This window comes from Hypanus sabinus (genome assembly GCF_030144855.1).
Source record: "Hypanus sabinus isolate sHypSab1 chromosome X2 unlocalized genomic scaffold, sHypSab1.hap1 SUPER_X2_unloc_12, whole genome shotgun sequence".
Lineage (NCBI taxonomy): Eukaryota > Metazoa > Chordata > Chondrichthyes > Myliobatiformes > Dasyatidae > Hypanus > Hypanus sabinus.
In genome coordinates, this window is record NW_026778982.1 from 154,706 (window position 1) to 163,164 (window position 8,459).

The 8,459-nt window shown below is 47.9% G+C and overlaps 1 pseudogene; it reads left to right on the top strand.

Annotated features, from left to right (window-relative positions):
• The first annotated feature begins 1,539 nt into the window (after window positions 1-1,539).
• On the top strand, window positions 1,540-7,528 carry LOC132385732 (gastrula zinc finger protein XlCGF8.2DB-like; annotated as a pseudogene).
• The last annotated feature ends 931 nt before the right edge of the window (window positions 7,529-8,459 follow it).

Consider the following 8,459-nt stretch of genomic DNA (forward strand, 5'->3'; position numbering starts at 1 on the left):
TAAGGACATGTTGGGCTCAGCTTTGTGGGCCGGAGGGCCTGTGTTGTGCTGCAGATTCTCTTTGGTTCTGTGTTCTGTCATCCACCTGTTGCTGTGAGCTTACTCCCACCGGAATGATGCTGGTGGCATTGTGAGAATCATAATTTTAAATCGCTCTAGTGCCTTCAGTGTAATCCATCCAGTCTTCTGAGCAAGAAATTGCAAAGAATGGGTGTACACAAATCCACTCTCTCCTGGATCACTGCCTTCCTGGCAGACAGACCCCAGTTTGTACCGCTGGGTGTTCTGTGCCTGAGGTGGAGGTGAGTGTCACTGGAGCCCCACAAGGGACTGTCCTGTCTCCTTTTCTGTACACACTGCACTCCTCAGACTTTCAGTCCAACTCTGAGTCTGGCCAGTTGCAGAAGTTCTCTGATGACTCTGCGGTAGTTGGGTGCATCAGAGATGGGCAGGAGTCGGAGAACAGAGGACTGGTGGACAGGATTGTGGAATAATGAGGGAGGAATCACCTGCTCCTGAATGTGGCCGAAACCAGGGAAATGGTGATTGATTTTAGGGGGAAGAGGACAGTGACGAGTCCTGTACACATTCTGGGAAAAGAGGTCACTGTGTTGGAGGACAATTAGTTGGGTGTTCACCTCGGGTAAAGACATGACTGAAAAACCAACAGAAAGGTTGTTTTGAAGAAGGGGATGAGTAGACTTTGTCTTCTATGAAGCCGAGATGCTTTAATGTGTGAGGCAGGTTGGTGCAGATCTTTTACCAGTCTTTTGTAGCGAGTGCAGTCTTCTTTGCTGCTTTCTGTTGGGGGAGCAGCATCGGTGCAAAATGACAAAATAAACTCATCAGGAGACATGGATCCATTCTTTGATAAACTTACCGATTATGGACAATCTGTCATATCCTCTCCATCACCTACCCGACAGGCAGCAGATTCCCCATCCCTCTTTCTAACAGACTCACTCAACCCCGCCCTCTCAAGCATAGTTACAGAAATTGTTTCTTACCAAATGCAAGAGTTCATCTTTCTGCGATAGGTGAACACACATCTTAGTTCAATAATCCCTGCATTATTATTTTATACAATATTATTGCACATTGGTACAGTATTACTGTGTATATTATTATTTTCTACTTTCTTATTAGTAAACTCTGCACACTGTTAAGTGTGTTTCTAAATGTCGCTGCTGTAACGGAATGAATTTCCCACTCAGGATCAATAAAATATTATTGTTCTCCAGCCCTTTATCTCTCTCACTCATTAACTTCTCAGCTCTTTACTCTTCCCGTCTCCCGGTTTACCCTATCACTTCATCTCCCCCCACATACTGACTCCCTACCTTCCTTTCCAGTCCTGAAGAAGGGTGTGGGTCTGAAACGCCTACTGTTCTCTCCTCTCCATAGTTGCTTTCTGCCCCCCTGAGTTCCTCCAGGTGTTGCTTTGGATTTCCGCGTCTGCAGATTTTTTATCCTGTTTAAACCAATGCGCATGCGTGGGCGGCACAGCCCGTCGTGAACATTGCGCATGCGCTCAGCAGACGCGAGGCTCTCGGGGATCGGACGCAGGTAGGAGCGGGGCCGCGGGTGGGAACTTAATCACCGGCGTCTGAACCGCGATTGAAGAAAAATTACTATAAGCTCCGTCCACACTGGTCCCGCACCTCAGGACAGTCCCAGTCCTTTCCGTCTCTCTCAGCCCCACGATTTACCCGAGCCACGGGGAGTTTACGGCGGTTGAGAGCCATTTCTCCGGCGCATGCGCATCGCTGGGTCCTTCGATGGCTGATGGACAGGTTTCTCCGCCGTGGTGTCTTCTGGGTAAGGAGGCAGCCATGGTTGACAGGCCAGCGTTGTCCCCATAGAGATTGTCCCTAACGCAGCGACTTCCAGCCATGCAAATCCGAGGATCAGAACCTCGGAACAAAAATATAGTGTCCAGTTACTCTCAGATAAAGAGTCTACCTCCCAGTCAGTGAGAATGTCAATTACTATTGTATAGCATAAAAAATCCACCGGTCAGCTTTAGTTCTCTCTGGGTAAATAACGATATGAAACACCTTTGTCCTCGATGACAGGTGACTTGTAGCTTTCACATCACAAAAGTGCCACACTCCAATAAGAGTAACTACTGCCCACCCCTTCATAGTCATTGGCATTGCCATCGATGGGTTCATCACTGTCACTCAGCTGGGGGGAGGGGATCCCAGTAATTAGAAAATCTCCAGGATCAGACATGTAGTAACAAGTTCACTTTGTCGTGTTGTGGAACATGAACTTGAAATAATACCAAAGGACAGAGACAGACTGAGCCAAGTCATAGGTTGATTGAAGGCAGAAGTAGAGCCCTTTCTCATACAGACAGGAATACAATCAGAGATTTTGTTGGTCAGTCAAGATACTTGATCCATGCCTTGTTAGAAGATGGGGAGTTCACATAGAAACACAGAAACATAAGTCTGCAATTCATTACAGGCCCTTCGGATGACAACCTCATGCCGACGATATAACCAACATCTAGAATCTGCCTAGAGTTTCACTACCAAATATCCCTCTATTATTCCCAGCTCCACGTACCTACTGAACAGTCTCTGAAAAGACCCTTATTGTATCCACCTTTTCCACCGTCGCTGGCAGTGCATTCCATGTACCTGACACTCTCTGTGTGAAAAGAGAGTGAAAAAAAAGCTTACCTCTGGTATCCCCCTTGTACCTACTTCCAAGCACCTTAAAACTATGCCCCCTCATGTTGGCTCGTTCAGCCCTGGGGAGAAACCTCTGGCTATCCACACGATCAATGCCTCTCATCATCTTATACAACTCTCTCAGGTCCCCTCTCATCTTCCATCGCTCCAAAGTTTACTCAGCCTACTCCTGTAAGGCATGCTCTCCAATTCAAGCAACATCCTTGTCAAACTCCTCTGCACCCTATTTAGAGTGTTTTTTCCTGTAGTGAGGTAATCAGAATTGAACACAGTGCTAAAAGTAGGGCCTAACGAAGGCCTTTTATATCTGTAGTAGTACCTCACCACTTTTGAATTCAGTCCCATGGCTGATGAAGGCCTTCTTAAAAACATTGTCCAGCTGCGTAGCAGCTTTGCATGAACTATTGACACAGATCCCACGATCTAGCTGCTCCTCGAAACTGCCAAGAGTCCTATCATTAATATTGTATTCTGTCTTCAAATTGGACCTACCGAAATGAACCACCAGGTTGAACTCCATCTGCTTCCCACAGTCACCTGTGGTATATCTCAACATGAGATGAACTGGGTGATATTCTGATGCCAGAGCTCACATTGAGAGATGATCTTATAGAAACATGCAAAATTATGATTCAGATAGTTAAGGTAGAGGTAGAAAAGTTGTTTCCACTGGTAGTTGAGAGTAGAACTAGAGGACATCACTTTAACTTTCGGGGCATTTGGGATGGAGATGAAGATTTCCCCCAAGAGTTGGGAATCTATAGATTTCTCCGCCCAATGAAGCAGTGGAGGCTACCTCAGTAAATGCATTTGAGACGAGGTTGGATAGATGTTTGCAAAGAAGGGGAATGAAGGGCGATGGGGAAAAGGCAGGTTGGTGGAGACGGGCCAGATGATGTTCTCCTGCTCCTTTTTCTTATGTTCTCACCACAGACCAAAATCTCACCTGAAAAACTGTCCTTCACCTATTGATGTCCTTTCAAATATTTTTACAGGTTTGAAATGGCAGAACACTTGTGCATGGGCTGTCTATTTACGGATATATAAGGATTGGCCAAATATTTTCTTTGCAAGACCGACACATCTATTGTCAATCCTTGGAGATGAAGAATTATCTCATCCCAGCTGGAAATGTGTTTTGTGTCTGAAATGAAGTTTTCTGTTGTAACTCAGTGTTATCCACAGGAACCGGGGTGCTGAGAACACACCAGCATTTGCTCACTGGAGATCAGTTCTTCAACCCATTGATTGTAGAAGGGATTCAAACATCTGACTGTCTGAATTGCCAGATGATTGATCGCAGTGAGATATCGTTCTCCTTCTCTCAGTGTGGGAAGGGATTCACTCACAGCCTAACCGCGGACACGCTGGTGAGTTCACAGTGAGGAGAGGCCATTCACCTGCTCTGTGTGAGGGAGGGGATTCACTCACAGCCTACCCACAGACACGCCAGTGAGTTCACAGTGGGGAGAGGCCATTCACCTGCTCTGTGTGAGGGAGGGGAACTACTCAGTCAACCAGCCTGAAGATACATCAGCAAGTTCACACCACAGTGAGATGCTCCACCTGTTCTGACAGCAGGAAGCAATTCATTCTGTCGTCGGTGCTAAATATACATCTGAAAATTCCCCAGTGAGAAGACAGTAACCTGTTTACATGGTGGGAAGGTATTCACACACTAAACCATGCCACAGTGACACCAGCAAGTTCATAACGGGGAGAGGCCAATCACCTGCTCTGTGTGCGAAAGGATTCACTGAATCATCTCAACTGAATGAACACCAGTGAGTTCACACTGAAAAGATGTTGTTCACCTGCTTAGACTGTGGGAAGGGATTCACTCGTTCATCCACACTACAGAGACACCAGCGAGTTCACACCGGGGAGAGGCCATTCACTTGCTCTGAATGTGGGAAGGGATTCAGTGACTCATCCAAACTTGTGAGACACTACCGAGTTCACACTGGGGAGAGGCCGTTCACTTGCTCTGAATGTGGGAAAGGATTTGCTCGGTCATCTCAACTGACTGAACATCAGCGAGTTCACACTGGGGAGAAACCGTTCAGCTGCTTTCAATGTGGCAAGGGGTTCACCCAATCAACTCATCTGAAAGTACATCAGCGAATTCACACTGGGGAGAAACCGTTCAGCTGCTCTGAATGTGGGAAGGGATTCACTGATTCATTCTCCCTTGTGAAGCACTGCCGAATTCACACTGGGGAGAAGCCATTCACGTGCTGTGAATGTGGGAAGGGATTCACTGACTCATCCCACCTTGTGAAGCACTGCCGAATTCACACTGGGGAGAAGCCATTCACATGCTCTGAATGTGGGAAGGGATTCACTCAGTCGTCTCATCTGAATGTACATCAGCGAATTCACACTGGGGAGAAACCGTTCAGCTGCTCTGAATGTAGGAAGGGATTCGCTGATTCATACTCCCTTGTGAAGCACTGCTGAATTCACACTGGGGAGAAGCCATTCACGTGCTGTGAATGTGGGAAGGGATTCACTGACTCATCCCACCTTGTGAAGCACTGCCGAATTCACACTGGGGAGAAGCCGTTCACGTGCTGTGAATGTGGGAAGGGGTTCACTGCGTCATCCAACCTGGTGAGGCACTGCCGAACTCACACTGGGGAGAAACCGTTCACCTGCTCAGATTGTGGAAAGGGATTCACTCGGTCATCAGGCTTCAAAGTCCATCAGCGAGTTCACACTGGGCGATGCCAGTCACCTGTTCTGATTGTGGGAATGAATTCGCTCAGACATCTCAACTGACTGAACATCAACTGCTCAGAGTGTGGGAAGGCATTCACACAGTTATCCACACTGCAGAGACAGTGGTGGGTTCACACTGTGGGGAGGGTGGTCACCTGCTCAGACTGTGGGAAGGCATTCACACACTGATCCACACTGCAGAGACAGTGGTGGGTTCACACTGTGGGGAGGGTGGTCACCTGCTCAGACTGTGGGAAGGCATTCACACACTGATCCACACTGCAGAGACAGTGGTGGGTTCACACTGTGGTGAGGGTGGTCACCTGCTCTGACTGGGATGGGTTTCAATCAGTCATTCATCCTTGTGTCCCCGTACCGAGCTTTGACCCAACGTGAATTGGAGAGATCAGAAGCTTGAGAGGACGCAATTCACTCAGGTTCACCAATGGTGTATTAAAGGCAGTGGTTCAGGGCAGGTTATTTTTGAGCTTTCAACAGTGGCCACTCCACAGTCAGGATGGATTATCAAGGAAACCTTTATTAGCAGGAGCAAGTGGAGCGGTCACTGATGGAGTGGACAGAGTTGGAGCGGAGACTTTGAGGCTTTAATTCTTTAATTCAGTGGGGAGAGCAGTCAGTCAGAGAAGGCAAAATCATGATGGAGGTAGAATTATTTTTGCCCCTTTACATTTTCTTAGTTGAAACAGTGGAGATGACAGGCAGGGTGCTGGAAAGCTGCTTCGTGGGATGTGGGAAGGCCGGGGACCCTCCTGTGTCCCTGATAACTACACCTGTGAGAAGGGCATCCAGCTTCAGCTCCGAACAATCCACATTACGGAGTTGCAGCTGGAACTGGATGAACTCCAGATCATTCAGGAGGCTGAAGGGGTGATAGGTAGGACATTTGAGAGGTATTTGCACCCAAGGTGCACGGCACAGGGAACTGGGTGACAGTGAGGAAGAAACTGGACTCTCTGTTTCCCCCTGTGCCCATCCCTCTGAACAACACAGGTATCACTTTAGGTACAGTCGGGGATGGTGGGATGACCTGGCAAAGAAAAGTCACAGCAATAGGGTCTCTGGCACTGAGCATGGCTCTGAGACTGAGAAGGGAAGGGAGGAGAAGAGGCGAGCTGTGTTGATACGTGGCTTGTTAGCTCAGGGAACTGACAGGATGTACTGTAGGTGAGAATGAAATTCCAGGATGGTGTGTTCCCTCCTGCATGCTGGCATCTGGGTCATCTCAGGTTGAGTGCTCAGCATTCCTCAGGAGGGTGGACAGTGAAGGTCGTGGTCCATGTGGGTAACAATGATATGGTCTGGTAGAGTAACGAGGTTCTGTAAAGGGAGTTGAGGGAGTGAGTTGCTAATTGAAAGGGCAGCTCCTCCAGGCCAGTGATTTCAGGACTGCCATCAGTGTGATGTGGCAGGGATCAGAAGATTATACAGTTTAACACGTTGCTAAAGAGTTGGTTCAGGAGGGAGGGGATAAGATTTTTGGATCATTTGAGCTTGTGAGGATTGCTGTGTACAGAGGAGTGAGGAGTGTGAGTAGGGACAGCACATCACTAACGGAATGTGACTGGGCACACAGGTCTCTCTGTCTCTCACAAACACATCAGTGGAGTGGGAGGGAGGGGAGTGAGAAGGGGAAGGGGAATGAGGAGGATGGAGTTAGGACTCCTTCACAAAGTCTCACACTCACCCAACCCTCCCCCTCTGGAATTGGTCCCATTCCCTCCCCCAGGCTGGGGGTGAGCATTGAGTTACCTTGCCAACAAGAAAAGGAATTGTTCGATAACTTCTGCTTAACACGTTTTGATAACGAATTTACATTGAACTTGAACATTGAAATGTACTGTTGGTAAAACATGTACTGATGGGAAATGGTCTCAGTGAAGGTCCGAGAGTGGAAAACGAACCGGTGTTCAGCCCCACTGCTCCGTGCCAGACAAGAGCCCCTAAATGAGTCTGTCCGAATGTCTTTTATTTCCCTTCTCAACCCCATTCCCTGCCCTCTCCCCATGACCTTTGATGCCTTTACTAATCAAGCACCGATCAACCTCTGCTTTAAATAATGACTTGGCATCTGTGCCGTCACTGGCAAAAAATTCCACAGGCCCCTCATCTACTTAAATGCATGCTGTCTGGTATCGGGTATTTTGACCCGAATATTTAAAATGGCAGCTATCTACTCTATCTATATCTCTTTTAATCTTATCAAGCTGTATCAGGTCACCCTGAGCCTCCTCCACGTCAGAGAAGCAGCCCAAGTTTGTCCGAACTCTCCTTACACAGCAGCTCATGTCTCTAATCCAGACAACATCCTGGTGAACCTCTTCATTGCTGTCCTAAACCCAGCGGAGTAATGGGCTTTAAGTAAATAAATGGTGGGTTGTTGATTAATAAGAGTGTCAAAGGTGACGGGGCAAAGGCAGCAGAATGGGGTTTAGAGGGATAATCCAACAGTCGTGATCGAATGGTGGAGAAGACTCAATGGACGGAATGAGTATTTCAGTTCCTATGACTTGTGGTATTGTGGTGAGATGGCGAAGCGGTGGGGAGTAAGGTGAGTGTCAAGTCAAACTTGAGTTGCTAGAAAGCATTGGGACCCAGAGGCAAAAGAAAATAATATTTATATGGTTAAAAGCAAGAACAAGAATTTACTGATAGACCAGACATAACCTACTGCCTGAAACAGTTTGGCGGACCCTGCATCATCACGCCGGCAGTCCGAGAGCAGCGTTGGAATCTGCGGTAAGATGCCGAACTTTAAATAACTTGAGCCCGTTTCATGGAGAAGAGCACCGCTGTCACTGCGTTTGAGGTAACTCCGATACGGGGCCCACCGCGCGCAGGCGCTTCTTGGAGATGACGTGGGGCTTAAGAGCTCGCGAACCTTCGAGAGAGTTCGCCCGGTCGGAGGCCATCCATAACGGTTCAGTAGAGAAACCGAGGTGCAGGTCCGAATTCGTCTTCAAAATCCGAGAGGCAGCCAGTTTTTCACCTTCACCTTAACCTTAACCTAATTACAAC